This window comes from Palaemon carinicauda, chromosome 8 (genome assembly GCF_036898095.1).
Source record: "Palaemon carinicauda isolate YSFRI2023 chromosome 8, ASM3689809v2, whole genome shotgun sequence".
NCBI lineage: Eukaryota > Metazoa > Arthropoda > Malacostraca > Decapoda > Palaemonidae > Palaemon > Palaemon carinicauda.
In genome coordinates, this window is record NC_090732.1 from 163,994,481 (window position 1) to 164,011,219 (window position 16,739).

General features: G+C 38.2%; 1 protein-coding gene across 2 annotated transcripts in view; it reads left to right on the plus strand.

Annotated features, from left to right (window-relative positions):
- Positions 1 to 12,426: 12,426 nt before the first annotated feature.
- Positions 12,427 to 16,739, plus strand: part of LOC137646094 (mucin-4-like) — a 54,611-nt gene continuing 50,298 nt past the window's right edge. For both annotated transcript variants that reach the window (XM_068379286.1, XM_068379287.1), the window contains exon 1: positions 12,427 to 12,540. The gene's annotated coding sequence lies outside the window, so the exon portion shown is untranslated. The remainder of the gene's footprint in view (positions 12,541 to 16,739) is intronic.

Consider the following 16,739-nt stretch of genomic DNA (forward strand, 5'->3'; position numbering starts at 1 on the left):
TATTTCCTTTTCACACTGGGATATTTTCTCTGTTGGAGCCCTTGGGCTTATAGCATCCTGCTTTTCCAACTACGGTTGTAGCTTGATAATAATAATAATAATAATAATAATAATAATAATAATAATGATGATATAGCGTTATTTCCCTTTTTACTATTATGTTTAATTGTCTAATGCTATACTTTGCGCATAACGTTTCCACAGAAATTTTCTGAGCAATTACAAGCTCAAAGAAAGCGTTCTTATCAAAGCATGACTAGTTTTTTTCTTATTTCAGTTATTGCGTGCTCCGTACGCCAGGTGCAATACATTAATCAATGTCTCTAGCAGTATAAAAGACTAAGACTAAGCTCTCTATACATGTCGCATTTCTCTGTGCACAAACGAGGTAGACAGCTCCATTCTCATCGGTCTAAATATTCCCGAGGGAGACAAGGACGGTGTATCATCTCTCAGGTATGCATTGATTTTAAATTAAAATTCTTTTGCTTATTGAGTTTTATAACACCAATTTTAACGATAGGAATATTCCTTAGTTATCAGTGAATATCATTTAGGTTAAGATTTCTTAGCTATGTGCAGTTGAATTACAAAACGAAATATTTTATATGTAAATGGTAAGAACGATACAGAGTTTCGAGTGAATGTGGTATCAACATCCTTGCTTTTCGGTACATTAGAGATTAAGTTCACAGCGATGACGAACTTAATAGTTTCTATACTTGTTTATAATCATAAAATCAATTAAACATTTGCTATAGGTAGTATCTTTATTCAGTGAGTCTATGTTATTTGGAATAAGCCATAATCCACGCTAAGCCACAAACAATATAGTCTGTGCCAGGATTAATAGAGTACTCTATTAATCCTGAGTCTGTGCAAAGAGAGCGCTAGGATAAATATTTAATGTAGACTCACATGCAAAGACTCAAGTGCAGTGTGGGATTGCTAGCAGTTAAAGTGCATTCCGACTACATTCTTCTCTATTTTGCAATAAGGGTTAGGAGGGAAAATGTGGCTATAAGAAAATTTTACAAAAGCTAGTTTAGGTGAAAGAATTAATCAGAATATTCTTCAGTGTTTTTTTTTTTTTTTTTTTTTTTAGTTGATTCGGTCGTACAGAAGGGAGGAAAATGTGATGGTAGAAATATTATATAATTCGAAAGCGTTAGGTGCAAGAAGAAGAAAACATTGAAAGTGCAATAATATAACATGGGAAACGTATTTGAAAAGGTCATTTATTTCAAGGTAGCGTGACCAAGATATAACGTTGTGGTGGCCTATTGGAAACGTCCCTGTCTGGTAATTCCCGGATCCAGTCCCGCTCTTTTAGTGTTTGCAACCTCACCATCCTTGTGAGCAAAGGATGGGGTGGGTAAGCCTATAGATCTACCTGTTGAGAAAGCAGCATCTATTGCCTGGCCCTCCCTGGTCCTAGCTTTGGGTGGAGAGGTGGCTTGGGGTAGGGCATACCAAGGTCTATTATGTAGACCTTGGGCATTTTGTCACTAGCCCTTATCTCTGCCATTCATGAGCGTTTTATGTTTCTGTTATAAACATGTATGAATCAGCTAATGCTGAAAGATATTATTATTATTATTATTATTATTATTATTATTATTATTATTATTATTATTATTATTATTATTATTATTATTATTATTAATTGCTAAGGTACGGCCCTAATTGGAAAAGCAGAATGCTATAAGCTTAGGGCCCCCAAACAGTGAAAATAGCCCATTGAGGAAAGGAAACAAGGAAAAATGAAATATCTTAAGAACAGTAACATTAGAATAAATATTTCCTATATAAAATGTAAAATCTTTAACAAAACAAGAGGAAGAGAAATTATATAGAATAGTGAGCCCAAGTGTACCCTCAAGCAAGAGAACTCTAACCCAAGACAATGGAAGACCATGGTACAGAGGCCATGGCTCTACCCAAGAGTAGAGAACAATGGTTTGGTTTTGGAGTCTCCTTCTCCTAGAAGAGCTGCTTACCATAGCTAAAGAGTCTCTTCAACCTTATCAAGAGGAAAGTAGCCACTGAATAATTTCAGTGCAGTAGTTAACCCCTTGGGTGAAGAAGAATTGTTTGGTAATCTCAATGTTGTCAGGTGTATGAGGACAGAGGAGAATCTGTAAAGAATAGGCCAGACTATTCGGCGTATGTGTGGGGAAAGGGAAAGTGAACCGTAACTAGAGAGAGGGATCCAATGTAGTACTGTCTACCCGGTCAAGACCCCATAACTCTTTAGCAGTAGTATCTTAACGGGTGGCTGATCCCTAGAGATTGCGAATGAAGCAGGGGAAGGGAGAGAAGACGATGGATTGATGAAATAAGAAAATTTGCGGATAAAAACTGCCATAGACAGACCATATACAACGTGAGGAAGTTCATATCTGAGGCCTTTGATTTGCAGTGGATTAGCAACGGCTGATTTTATATATATATATATATATATATATATATATATATATATATATATATATATATATATATATATATATATATATGTGTGTATATATATATATATATATATATATATATATATATATATATATATATATATATGTGTGTGTATATATATATATATATATATATATATATATATATATATATATATATATATATATATATATATATATATATATATATATAATGTGTGCGTGTCTTACAGAACTCGGATATGAATAATCTGTTGTTAGATCAAACATCCGACCCATGTGGGAGATTTAAATGAAACTGAAACTCACGATGTGAATTAACTCTATAACTGTTTTCAAGAGTTAGTCCTACTGCTATTCGACCCTGTTGTTTTCTTCCTTTGCATTTGCTCATTCTCCAAACCTCCGGCAACCACAGACCAGGTTTTATATGGCCGGAATTTCTTCTCTGATTGGGGTTGGTGCAGCGCGGCTTCTATGAAAGTGGAGAAAGGGGCTTCTGAAGTTGTCAGTTTCGCCAGTCTCCCGGAAGTGTTGGTGGGTGTTTTTTCCTGAAGAAATTCTTTCTCAGGGTGAGTTGAAATTGTAAAATCTTTTGTTAATTTTACATAGATTCATGAATAACATGATTATGCATTGCTCTCATCACTTAACTCTCGTCTACGTAGGCATTGTTTGCCAGCTCTGTTAAAGTGTGTTCACACGGTCGAACTGTTCGTCGACCCCAGTTTGACAGACAAGTGTTTGAAGTGATGTGCGAACTTGTGAACGGGATATTTGGTTGTCGAACGGTTCGAAGAAAATCTGTTCTCGCATGACTGTTGTGGGCGGGGCTTCATTGTCCACAAACCTTATGCATTTGTGGCTGACTTCACCTCTTCGAACCGTTTGAAAAGCAGGTTCGACAACCGGGTTCGACGAACCGTTCGGCCGTGTAAGCCCCACTTAAAGAGTCGAGCTAGACTCACTGGGCTGGTGAATCTTTTATTAAAAAAAGGATATGTAGATATGGTAGTCTACTTCTCTTTTATAAAAAAAATAACTGCTTGTATTCCATTGGATCAATTAAAATTCTTATTTAAATGATAATTTATATACCACTGATTTATTATAAAAAAGTGGCGTATTGTTTTGAACTCGTGTAGGACAGTAGGATTAGCTGTGCTGTGTCTTTGACCCTCTCTAGACGCAGTTCGTGAGGCGCAATCAATTCATCTGCACGCGATCTCGCGAATGCTTGTTATTCGATAAGAAAAAAACAAAAACAAATAAAGTCTTGGCTCCATCTTCTAAAAAAGACCTTCTTAGATAAGTGGTTGTTTCTCTTAACTAACGTTTGTATTTCAGAGAGACGTTGTATAAGCCTAGTTTAGCTACATCTTTGTGACGGTACTGGGGCCAAAAATAATACGAAAGGTCATAATTACAATAAAATAACTTTGATCATCTATTATAAAAATGAGAGAGAGAGAGAGAGAGAGAGAGAGAGAGAGAGAGAGAGAGAGAGAGAGAGAGAGAGAGAGAGAGAGAGAGAGAGAGAGAGAGAGCGCATTATTAAGGAAAAACATTCCCAGCAAGCAAATATGATATAATGATTCATTGGGTTTTCCTGCTCGCGGGATCTATATGAAATCCAATTACAAAGACAGAGAGAAAAAAAATGTTATAGACTGTTTTGAAACCATCGTCTCTTATTTCCTCTGGTAAAATAAGAATACAAGACGAATTTTCATACAAAGTTTACATCAAATTAATACATTCTATTTTGCCAGAATAAAACACTTTAGTCAATTCTTTTTAGTGAGGCATATTTGCACAGACTCGTAAGGGTGCCATTTTATCTCGGAAAAGTTTCCTGATCGCTGATTGGTTGGACAAGATAATTCTAACCAATCAGATAGCAGGAAACTTTTTCCGAGCTAAAGGGTCACCGCTCCGAGTCGGTGCAAATGCGCCTCATTAGAAAAAATTGAGTATAGTATCTGCATTATACAATAAACTTTCCATTAACTATTCTAAGGAGAAACATTTCTTGAGTTTTCCGAAAAATGAATAGATGGCTGTTATATTTTATGATACAAACCATTTCAAAACACCTCTTTATGGGTCAATGTCCTTTTCTGAGTGGGAATATCCTAAAGTAGAGAAAAAGTGTATATATTGTCATAATCAGTAAAGCTGCACTAGTCAGGGCCACCCATACTACACTCAATTTTTTTTAATGAGGCGCATTTGCACTGACTCGCAGCGGTGCCTTTTTAGCTCGAAAAAGTTCCTTGCTATCTGATTGGTTAGAATGATCTCATCCAACCAATAAGCGATCAGGAAACTTTTCCGAGCTAAAAGGGCACCCCTACGAGTCGGTGCAAATCTGCCTCACTGAAAAAAATTGATTATAGGTTTGTTTGATGTTAGCGATCAAACAAAAGTCTCCACCATCACCAATCCGCAGTTAGCCAGCGTGTTGATGAAAGCTAGCCAGACTCCAGACATGAATAAAGATATGTCTGGGGTCTTCATCCTACAGTAGCCTAGAAACGACTGCATTTGTTGTTGCTGTTGCAACATATGAGTTATCTTTTGTTTAATTTTAATTTGTGTGAGTATATAACACTGGCGCTTTGATTTTTATTAGAGATATTTTATAGTTTTAAGTAATTTGATTATATTTCAGATAGCTTTAGAATGTTCGTTTTAAACTATTGATCAAACTATGTTTTAACTTAAACAGTGTATCTATTTTTAGGCTCTGATGATGGAAATAGATTTTCCGAAAGCTTAGCAGGCAATGAAGATATATATCATAACTCTGTTTTTCTGCTTCTTTTCCTTGCCCCGCCACAGTAACCTTTCTATCAAATCAAACAATATCGAACGGACATCCTAAAAATCTACTCCCTAAATCATATTTCGGATTGTGGTGGCCTGGTGGTAGCGTCCTTGCCTGATGATTGCCAGACTAGGGTTCGAGTCCCGCTCAAACTCGTTAGTTCATTTGGTCGCTGCATCCTCACCATCATTGTGAGCCAAGGATGGTGGGTTTGGGGAGCCTGTAAGTCTATCTGCTGAGTCATCAGCAGCCATTACCTGGCCCTCCTTGGTCCTAGCTTGAGTGGAGAGGGAGCTTGGGGGCTGATCATATATATGGTCAGTCCCTAGAGTATTGTTCTGCTTGATAGAGCAATGTCACTGTCCCTTGCCTCTGCCATTCATGAGCAGCCTTTAACCTTTAAACCTATCAAGACTTTTGATTCACCTAAAAAGGTAAATCTGACTACCTTACCTTACATTATAACTTTAAAAAAAAAAAACAGGATATTTTAATAGGCCTACATGCAAAATATGACAAATGTATGATTAGCAGAGGATCTTTAGTTCCATGCCACGCAATATTCGTTTTAGTTTTATGTTATATAAAATCACGTGTGTATGGATTATAATGTTTAGTTTTATTAAACTTCAAAACGCTATCTTCGCAAATCTACCACAAAACCGGTTTAAAGGTTTAAATGCCACTCATGAATGGCAGAGGCAAGGGACAGTGACATTGCCCTATCGAGCAACACAATGCCCTAGAGACTGACCATATATACACATAAATAAGCGCCCAATCCCCCTCTCCACCCAAGCTAGGACCAAGGAGGACCAGGCAATGGCTGCTGATGCCTCAGCTGATAGACCTATAGGCTCCCCCAAACACCCCATTCTTAGCTCACAAGGATGGTGAGGTTGCAGCAAAAAAAGCTAACGAGTTTGAGCGGGACTCGAACCCCAGTCTGGCGTTCACCAGTCAGGGATGTTATCACGTCGACCTTATTAATAATAATAGTAAGGATGATAATATCTTTATGAATGCTTTCATTCATATTCAGTAAACATCGTTGCGTGACTGGTTCAAACTCTGCCCAAACGTTAACTGGTTCAGATTACATCAACCGCATAATTAAAACTGCAACACTTTACATGCAATGTTTACACGAATCTGTTATTTCTTTTTCCTTGTGATGCAGGATTAAACTTATATTACTCAATAAACCTTTAAGATGTTTGTGCAAGAGTTGTGTAATTTTCCTTATCGGAGCCCTTAGGCTTATAGTATCCTGCTCTTCCAAGTAGTGTTGTAACTTGAATAATAATAATAATAATAATAATAATAATAATAATAATAATAATAATAATAATAATAATAATAATAATCGCTTGTTTGGTCACTCTCTGACATGTTGAATATCTAGGGCAAAGCACAATTTAGCGCTGAAACCTATCAAGTAACTCTCTCTCTCTCTCTCTCTCTCTCTCTCTCTCTCTCTCTCTCTCTCTCTCTCTCTCTGATCTTATTTTGACAATTAGTCTATTAGAGTTCTCTTGCTTGAGTGTACACTCGGGCACACTATTCTAATTTCTCTTCTTGTTTTGTTAAAGTTTTTATAGTTTATATAGGAAATGTTTATTTTCATGTTACTGTTCTTGAAATATTTTATTTTTCCGTGTTTCATTTCCTCACTGGGCTATTTTCCCTGTTGGGGCCCCTGGGCTTATAGCATCCTGCTTTTCCAACTAGGGTTGTAGCTTAGCAAGTAATAATAATAATAATAATAATAATAATAATAATAATAATAATAATAATAATAATAATAATAATAATATCGACCTAAGCTAGATCATGTACATCAAGAGACAAAGATTTAGGCCTATATAGATATTGGAAGAGACCAAGATCTAGGCCTATATAGATACTGGAAGAGACCTTGCTTTAGCTATAGTGAAAGAACCTGAAATTGATTGGCTTTCCAGATACCATAACCTGGTTTAAGTGGCCTCATATGCGAACAGAAGGTATCCGAAATTTTAAAATTGAGCTTACCAAATCTGCCTTTATTTATATTCGCTCACGTGTCAATCACTGTCAGCTGGAGAAAGTGGGAAACTTGATTGCCTCAGTTGTCATGAAGAGACGCCCTCCTCTCTTCCTCCTTCCATCCTAACTTATTCAGTTTTCTTATCTTCCTGTCAAGAACGTTTGTACAGTAAAATTTCTTGTATATTTTATGATTTTTATTGATTGATTTAATCTGTATTCATTTGATTTATGATTTTGTGAAGCTATGTAAGTTCACATCTGTATTTTGGTATAAAATAATTACGTTTGTAAATTGATAAAATGTAATTGTATTTTTATAATAAAAGATAAAAAAAAAAATATCATTGGATTTCCCTCCCAGAGTTATTTGCTTGGTATAATATCCGTTGTATTCGAGGCCCCTTATCCAGTGGGGATACCTTAACGTGACGAAAGGATTTGTGTATCGCCATGATAAACAGAGCTCTTAGGGCTACCCATACTAGGTTGGTTTGTTGTGAGCGATCTGAATAAAGTCCCCCACCCTCACCGATTCGCATTGGCCACCGTTGTGATGAGAACTGGCCAAACCCTAGGCGTGAATAAGGATATATCTGAAGCCTTTGTCCTGCTGTGGACTAGCAATGGCTGCATTTGTTGTTGTCATTGTTGTTGTTATTGTAGTTGTTGTTGCAAGGGATTTTTACCGTTATAATCAGGTGACTTTTTTGAAGGACAATCTGTTACCAGCCATTCAGACTCCCATAGGAGAGAGAGAGAGAGAGAGAGAGAGAGAGAGAGAGAGAGAGAGAGAGAGAGAGAGAGAGAGAGACGTTGGTGGAGTCTTTCGTCAAAATATACTAATAGAGGATATATTTTTTTACTTTCAGGCAAAGAAAGTGAAGTTTAATAATGACATAGATTATATCAGTGATCCAAGATAAAGAATATCCAAAAAACTAAGCCATCTTTAAGCCTTGCACTGCCTAATTGATCTTTACTGTAGTTATTTCTTTGTCTTTTAGATTTGAGCTAAAATATCAACTAATATTCTGAATGGGGGGAGGGTGAGGAGGGCTTAGGAGGAACCTGTTAGGGAGAGAAGATCAAGAGAGATGCAGAGAATTAGATTGCAAGATAAGGTGAAGGAGGATATGGAGAGGAGAGGTTTTGTGGAAGAGGAGGCCTTTGATAGAAGGCATTTGAGAGGACGTACCAGGCAACCGACCCCTTAATTTAAGGATATTATTACTACTTGCTAAGCTACAACCTTAGTTAGAAAAGCAGGATGCTATAAGCCCATGGGCCCCAACAGGGAAAATAGCCCAGTGAGGAAAGGAAACAAGAAAAAATAAAATATTCGAAGAACAGTAACATTAAAATAAAAAAAAATAATTCTATATAAACTATAAAAACTTAACAAAGCAAAGGGAAGAGAAATAAGATAGAATAGTGCCCGATTGTACCCTCAAACAAGAGAACGGTGGGAAAGAAGGCGATCAACTTATGTTCTATGATAAAACCCTAATTCCTTTGCGATTTTTCCTATCTTATCGTATTACTGATAAAACGTAATATAAATCATGCTATCAGGAACCCTTCAAAAAACGAATTTGCGCTAACTAAATTGACATTAATACTTGACTTGATATCTTTGAAAGACAAAGTTTTAAAGGTTTAAAGGCCGCTTATGAATGGCAGAGGCAAGGGACAGTGACATTGCCCTAGCAAGCAGGACAATGTCCTATATACATATGATCAGCGCCCAAGCCCCCTCTCCACCCAAGTTAAGACCAAGGAGGGCTAGGGAGTGGTCTCAGTTATTCGTGATACGCATATAATCATTATTGTCATTACAAGCTAAGTTACAAGCCTAGTTGGAAAAGCAGGATGCTATAAGCCCAAGGGCTCCAACAAAGGGAAATGACCCAGTGAGGAAAGGAAACAAATACACTACAAGAGAAGTAATGAACAATTAAAATTAATTTTTTTTAAGAACAGTAACAAAAATAAAATAACTCATACATAAACCATAACAACTTAAAAACACATAATAAGAGAAATAAGATAGAATAGTGTGCCCGAGTGTACCCTCAAACAAGAGAACTCTATCCCAAGACAATGGAAGACCAAGGTACAGAGGCTATGGCACTACCTAAGACTAGAAAACAATGGTTTGATTTTGGAGTGTTCTTGTAGAAGAGCTGCTTACCATAACCAAAGAGTCTCTTTTACCATTACCAAGAGGAAAGTAGTCTCTGAATAATATTATTACAGTGCAGTAGCTAATCCCTTGAGCAAAAAAGATTTTTTTAGTACTCTCAATGTATTCTCAGGCATTTCTAAACTCTTCCTTCAGATTTAGACCTGATATATCTATTGCACCAGTTCCATGCTATGATTTTGCAACATAATCACTATCATATACTGTTTTTCTCAATTTTCCTTACTTTTTGCATGAAAATAAACGTTCTGTAGTCTCTTTTTCTTCTTCTTCTTCTTCTTCTTCTTCTTCTTCTTCTTCTTCTTCTTTGCACAGATCACAAGCATCACCCTGGTTCCTTACATGATCACTCCACAAAATAAGTTTTCGGGCACTCTGTCAATTAATAGATAAGTGCAAAGCGTCTAAGCCTATACTCAGTATTGTAATTTAAAATTTCCCGTGACCATAAATAACAGTCTTAATAAAAATCTTAAGCTTAAAGTTCATCCCATTCTACTTTGAAACCAAATGGTATAATATCTTGTTAGCAATCTCGGCAAAGTATTGAGGCATTTCTAAAATCTTCTTTTGGATTTATGGTCAGACTTATTTATTGAACCAGCTCTCTGCTACGATTTTGCAACGTATCCACTATTATATCCTGTTCAATTAACTTTTCTAAATATGTCTATAAAATAAATGTTCTGTATTATCTTCTTTGCATAGATTACAAACATCATCTATGTATTTTCTCCTAAAATTTCCTTTTATCTTGAGCATGTTCAGCCTTGCTTTACTCACTTTACTTTACTTAAAGGGCTGTTTTTTTCTGGGTCTATACAGCAGGGGAACCCTACTCTCTACAGGGCCTCCACAGTCATTTTATCGTGTACTTTCCAAGGCATTCAGCATTTCACACCGCATATTGCACGTTTATTGTCAAATCCATACAAATCGAAGCACTTAGAGAACAAGAAAGTCTTCAGTTTCCTCTTGAAAGCCTTAATATTTTCAGTCTTTCGGCAGACTCGTAGGATCTTATTGTATAGTCTTGGGACCGCATATTTTTTATTAAAGGCTCTAGAACCTACAGTAGACATAGGCCTATTGTACATCTTGCTTTCATTATTAGGTTATCTATTGCTGTAATATAAGGCTGTGGGCCATTGTCTACTGTGAATATATTTTTTTTCCTATTTTACTTAGTTTTTTAATTGTTTCCTATACATTTTCCATAATTGTTATGTAAATTTTTTATTTTTACAAATAATTATAATAAGCTACCATGTTAAGTCCAACGACACTTCATATCATCGTGTGATGCATTTTAGTTTTGTGTATTTCTTTATTTTAGTATTTTTTTTTCCATATTTGATATAAAACGGGGATTTCCTTTCCTATACTGTGTCGTCTTCATTGAATGAAAATTTCCCCACTACCTCACTTTTGTCCTCATCCTGCTATGACTGCTTGAGCTATATTGATCCATTTCAATATTCTTGGAGGAGGAGGAGGAGGAGGAGGAAGAGAGAGAGAGAGAGAGAGAGAGAGAGAGAGAGAGAGAGAGAGAGAGAGAGAGAGAGAGAGAGAGAGAGAGAGGAGAGAGAGAGAGAGAGAGAGAACCTGTATTTTTTAGTCTTCTCCATTTATCGGTATCCATTTGTCTTGTTTTGGCTTTTAATTCTATCTGCCATTTTTCTATTTTCTCTTAATTAAGTTTAACTCCTATGGATATTTTTCTGCTTGTTTTCACCAATTTCCTTCCTTTTCTTGTATATCTAAGGTTTCTTTTTCAATATATATTTTCTCTTATTTGGGATATTGTTTATCTATTACACCTTCCCATCTACCAGCCTTGTTTTTATAGAAGATACCCTTGTGTTTCTTCAAAAAAGCAATGGCTGTACTTTAAGTGGCTCTCAGGTTCCAGAAATATGATGTCTTCTGTCCTGTTAGGACATATTTTGTATGTTTTTAACAGCAATATGGTGTTTTAAGTCAAGTTATGGCATATTTTGTATGTTTTTACCAGAAATCTGATGCCCTTTGTCAAGTAAGAGGATATTTTGCATGTCTTTTTACCAGAAATATTGTGTCCTCAGTCAAGTAAGCACATATTTTCCACGTTTCTACTAGAAATATGGTGACCACAGTCAAGTTAGGGCATATTTTGTTTACCAGAAATGTGGTGTCTGCAGTCAATTTAGGGCATATTTTTTATATTTCTACCAGAAATACGGTATCATCGACCAAGTTGGGGCATCTTTTGCATGTTTTTACAGAAATATGCTGTCATTAGTCAAGTTAGGGCATTTTGTGCATGTTTTTACAGAAATATGCTGTCCTCAGTCAAGTTAGGCCATAGTTTGAATGTTTTTATCAGAAATATGGAGTTCTCAGTCAAGTTAGGGCATATTTTGCATTTTTACCAGAAATATGGTGTCCTCGTTCAAGTTAGGGCATATTTTACATTTTTACCAGAAATATGGTGTTCTCAGTCAAGTTATGGTATATTTTGCATTTTTTACCAGAAATATGGTGTTCTTAGTCAAGTTATGGTATATTTTGCATTTTTTACCAGAAATATGGTGTCCTCGGTCAAGTTAGGGCATATTTTGCATGATTTTACCAGATATAAAGGGTGTCCCCAGTCAAGTTAGGGCATATTTTGCATTTTTACCAGAAATATGGTGTCCTCGGTCAAGTTAGGGCATATTTTGCATTTTTACCAGAAATATGGTGTCCTCGGTCAAGTTAGGGCATATTTTGCATGATTTTACCAGATATAAAGGGTGTCCCCAGTCAAGTTAGGGCATATTTTGCATTTTTTACCAGAAATATGGTGTCCTCGGCCAAGTTAAGGCATATTTTGCATGATTTTACCAGATGTAAAGGGTGTCCACAGTCAAGTGAGTGACTAATGTCTACGAGAAGTTTGAAAGAAGACGAAGGTCCCGATCATCCGTTAGTTAAGCTTTCATCAACCCTCAAATGTCAAAATTGCAGCAATCAATGTTATTTGGCATTTGCGTGGAGACTTAAAGAGGGTAAAGTAATAGAATATTTTTCAAAATAGCATGTTATTTGTGACTGTGTAGTAAACTAACACTGGCATTTATCTAAAACAGTCTTTATTTACGGGCTTTTCGTAGCCTATAGCTTATGACCACACTCTGGAAGGATTTACCAGGATCAGGAACTAGTAAACTTGTCATGCTAGTTTAATTACCAAATTTTAAGCTAGTAACAATGCTAACATTTGTTTAGACTTGTAATAGTCAGTAGAAAGAATAAATCTCTGTTTAAGGTACGTAACTAAGCTCTTAGCTAAAGTGAGGCTTAGGCTAGCCTACATACTCTTTGTTTATAAACAAAGTGGGTTTGAGGTCTTTGCAGATTCCAAATTTAGTCTTTTATATGTCAAGCATTATGCTGAAAATTATGTTAAATGTTTTTTTTTTTTTTTTTTAAATTAAGGACGAGTGTATTCTTGAGTTGAAAATGTAAATTTTCTGATTTTGCATTTCCTACGATTCTGTCCTACGTTTTTATGAGAAATATGGTGTCCTTGGTCAGTTAGGAGATGATTTATATGCTTTAACGAGAAACACGGTGTCTTCGTTAAGGTTATGGCATATTTTAAAGACTAGGGCACATTTTCTATGTTTATACTAGCGATATGGTGTACTTGGTCAGGTTATGGCACATTTTGCATGTGTTTATCAGAAAGTCAGTGTCCTTGGTCAGTTAGAGCATGTTTTATATGTGTTTGCCAGGAATATGGTGTCCTCAGTCTGGTTAGGACATATTTTATGTTTTTACCAGAAATATAATGTCCTCTTTCAGGTTAGGGCATATATTTTATGTGTTTACCAGGAATATGGTGTCCTTAGTCAGGTTACGGCATATTTTATGTGTTTACCAGGAATATGGTGTCCTCAGTCAGGATAGGGCATACCTTCTATGTGTTTACCAGGAATGTGGTGTCCTCAGTCAGGTTACGGCATATTTTATGTTTTTACCAGAAATATGGTGTCCTCAGTCAAGTTAGGGCATACCTTATATGTTTTTACCAGGAATATGGTGTCTTTGGTCAGGTTAGGGCATTTTTTGTGTTTTTATCGGAGATATGGTGTCCTCGGTCAGGTTAGGGCATACTTAGTATGTGTTTACCAGGAATATGGTGTCAGGTTAGGGCATGTTTTGTAAATCTTTACCAGGATTATGGTATCTTCAGTCAGATTAGGCCATATTTTGTGTGTTTTTACCAGGAATATGGTGTCTTTGGTCAGGTCAGGGTATATCTTGTGTGTTTATCAGAAATATGGTGTCCTCAGGTAGGTTAGGGCATATTTTGTTTGTGTTTACCTTGAATTTGGTGTCTTTGGTTAGGTTAGGGCATATTTTGTATGTGTTTATTAGAAATATGGTGTCCTCAGTCAGGTTGGGGCATATGTTTTGTGTGTTCACTAGGAATATGGTGTTCTCAGTCAGGTTAGGGCATATATGTGTTTACCCGGAATATGGTGTCTGGTGAAGTTAAGGCATATTTTATATGTTTTAATCTGAAATATGGTGTCCTCAGTCAGGTTAGGGCATATATTTTGTGTGTTTACCAGGAATATGGCGTCTTCAGTCAGGTTAGGCCATATATTTTATGTGTTTACCAGGAATATGGTATCTTTGGTCAGGTCAGTGCATATTTTTAAACATCTGACTTACCTGGTAGTTATATATAGGCTATAGCTTAGTCCCTGACATCACGGCAGAATTTCAAAACTCGCGGCAATCGCCGAATGGGTAGTCAGGTGTACCACCAGTGCGCCCTCTACTTAGGTACCCGGAACCATTCCAACTATTCCTCAGATCTTCCCCGCCTCCTCACCCGTGACATCGTTGGATTTTCACTCGCTGTAGCCTGTGTATGATTGCAGTTATTTTGGTGATGTACAATTTGGCTTTCGCTTTCACTCGTTTGGACTTTTCTTGGACCCGATTAGATTTTGTTGTTTTGACCCTTGCTTGTATGATCTCTCTTTAAAATTTTCATAATGTCTGACTCTTCTTCAAGTATTAGAAGGTGTGTGAGAGGTTGTAAGACCTGACTTGCTAAAGCCTCTGTTGATCCCCACTCCATTTGTGTAAAATGTAGAGGTAAAGTTTGTGAGTTGGTTGATCGTTGCGATGAATGTGTTATTTTGACTGAGAGTGAGTGGTTGGAGTATGACCGCTACACTCGTAAGCTTGAGAGAGATAGGATCAGAAGGAGTAAGAGTTTATCTCGATCTTCTAGAGATTGTTCCCCTTCCCATGTCAACGAACCTATTGATCCTTCCCCTGTAGTGGTAGTTCCAGATTCCACTTCTGTTACTCCTAATGAACCAACTCTAAAGGACATGATGGTGGCCATTCAAGCCCTTGGCGAGAGAGTGGAGTCGCTCGCAGCGGACAGGACCAAGTTATGGTCCGATGTTAAAGAATTAAAGAGTGCTTGTGTCAGTGGTAAAGGTTCAGTGAATATAATCAGTGCAGTGGAGGGTGCGTCTGCTCTGACCTGTCGTTCTCCTAGCCATAGACCTCTTCCAAGCTCCCCAACCCCCTGGGAGAAGGAATGTAGACAAGCAAAAGGAAACGAGAGGCGTTAGCGCCCGATCAGTCGTCCCCTCGAGCGTACCTGTTGACGCTTCTCAGGACGCTCGCCCTCGCCATGGGAAAGGCGAGGTGAAAGTGTTTTCGTCTTCATCGGATGACGCAGCGCCCAGATGGGGCTGGCGTCTTGCATCAAGACCTCTGAAGAGGAAGATTGCCTCTGTCGAGCAGCGTCGTGTTATGATGCCTCAAGCTCCAGGTTGTAGCCATTGGAGTAGGCCGGAGCGTTTTCCTTCCTGCTCCGAAGAATGTTCTCCTGCCAAGTGCTCTGCTACATCGGTAGGAGATAGAAGGAAGTCGGAAGCTGTCAAGCGTCCATCCTCATCGGTTGGAAGACAGTTTTCGGAGGCTGGCATGACCTCTGTGCATACTCCTCCTCCTCCTTCAGATTGGTATTCGTCCCCTGAACGCTCTGCGCTTTCCTTGAGCGACATGGAAGGCGAACTTGTTGAAGAAGCAGTGTCTCCTGTTTGGCCACAAGAAGAAGTTGATCCTAATCTAAGTGTACTGCAAGATATGCAGCTGAAACTCTCCTCCCTCATGCAAGTCTATCAGCCTGCAGACAAGAAGAGAGTGGCTCACCAAGACGCCGAGCATCAGGAATCTTCATGCCTTGACGCCAAGCGTCAGAAAGTTGAGTCGAGAGGTTCTTGACGCCGAGCGGCGAGTAGAGGAACATCTTACCAAGCGTCGGGAACCTGGTAGCCATGACGCCGAACGTCATAAGGAGGAACATCATGCTAAGCGTCGAGTAACTGGTAAGCTTGACGCTGAGCGTCAGGGAGTTAGACGTAGGGACGCCGAGCGTCAAGGAGTTAGACGTAGGGACGCCGAGCGTAAGAGCCTCGGACGTCATGAAACTGAGCGTCGAGATCGCGAACATCATAGTTCCGAGCGTCGAGATCGCGAACGTCATAGTTCCGAGCGTCAAGTGTTGGAACAACGTGACGCCAAGTGTCATGATACAGGTATTGGACTCCTTGACGCCAGAAGTCAGGATATTAAGGAGTTGACTCCAAGGAAACAGGACATCTCTACCTCGATTAGAGACCTGTCGGAAGAAGGGATCGACTGTCACCTTTCCCCTAGTGATCCCTTAGAGGAAGTCTCGGAAGGAGAAGATCCTAAGACCCTTCATCCTTCGGTGGATTTAAAGAAACTTATGAGAGTTTTTTCCGAAGAGTTTCCAGATTATTTTGTTCCTGCTGCTCCTCGTTCCCCGCCTTCAGAGTTTACGCTAGGGAAGGCGTCGAAGGAGTCTCTGCTCATGAAGATGGTGTTGTCTCGCTCATCTAAGAGAGCCTTGAGAATGATGGGGGACTGGATGCAATCTATGAAGAACCAGGGAAAGACTTTTTTCTTTTCCCCCGGCTAGGTTAGCTTCCAGATCTAGCATTTGGTATGAGACTGGAGAAGCTCTCGGCTTAGGAGTTCCTGCCTCTGCCCAAGGAGACTTTTCGAGTCTGGTGGACGCCCCTCGCCGGACAGCCATGAGAAGAACCAAAGTGTTTTGGTCAATGTCAGAGCTGGATCACCTTCTCAAAGGCATCTTCAGAGCTTTCGAGGTGTTTAATTTCCTTGACTGGACTTTGGGAGC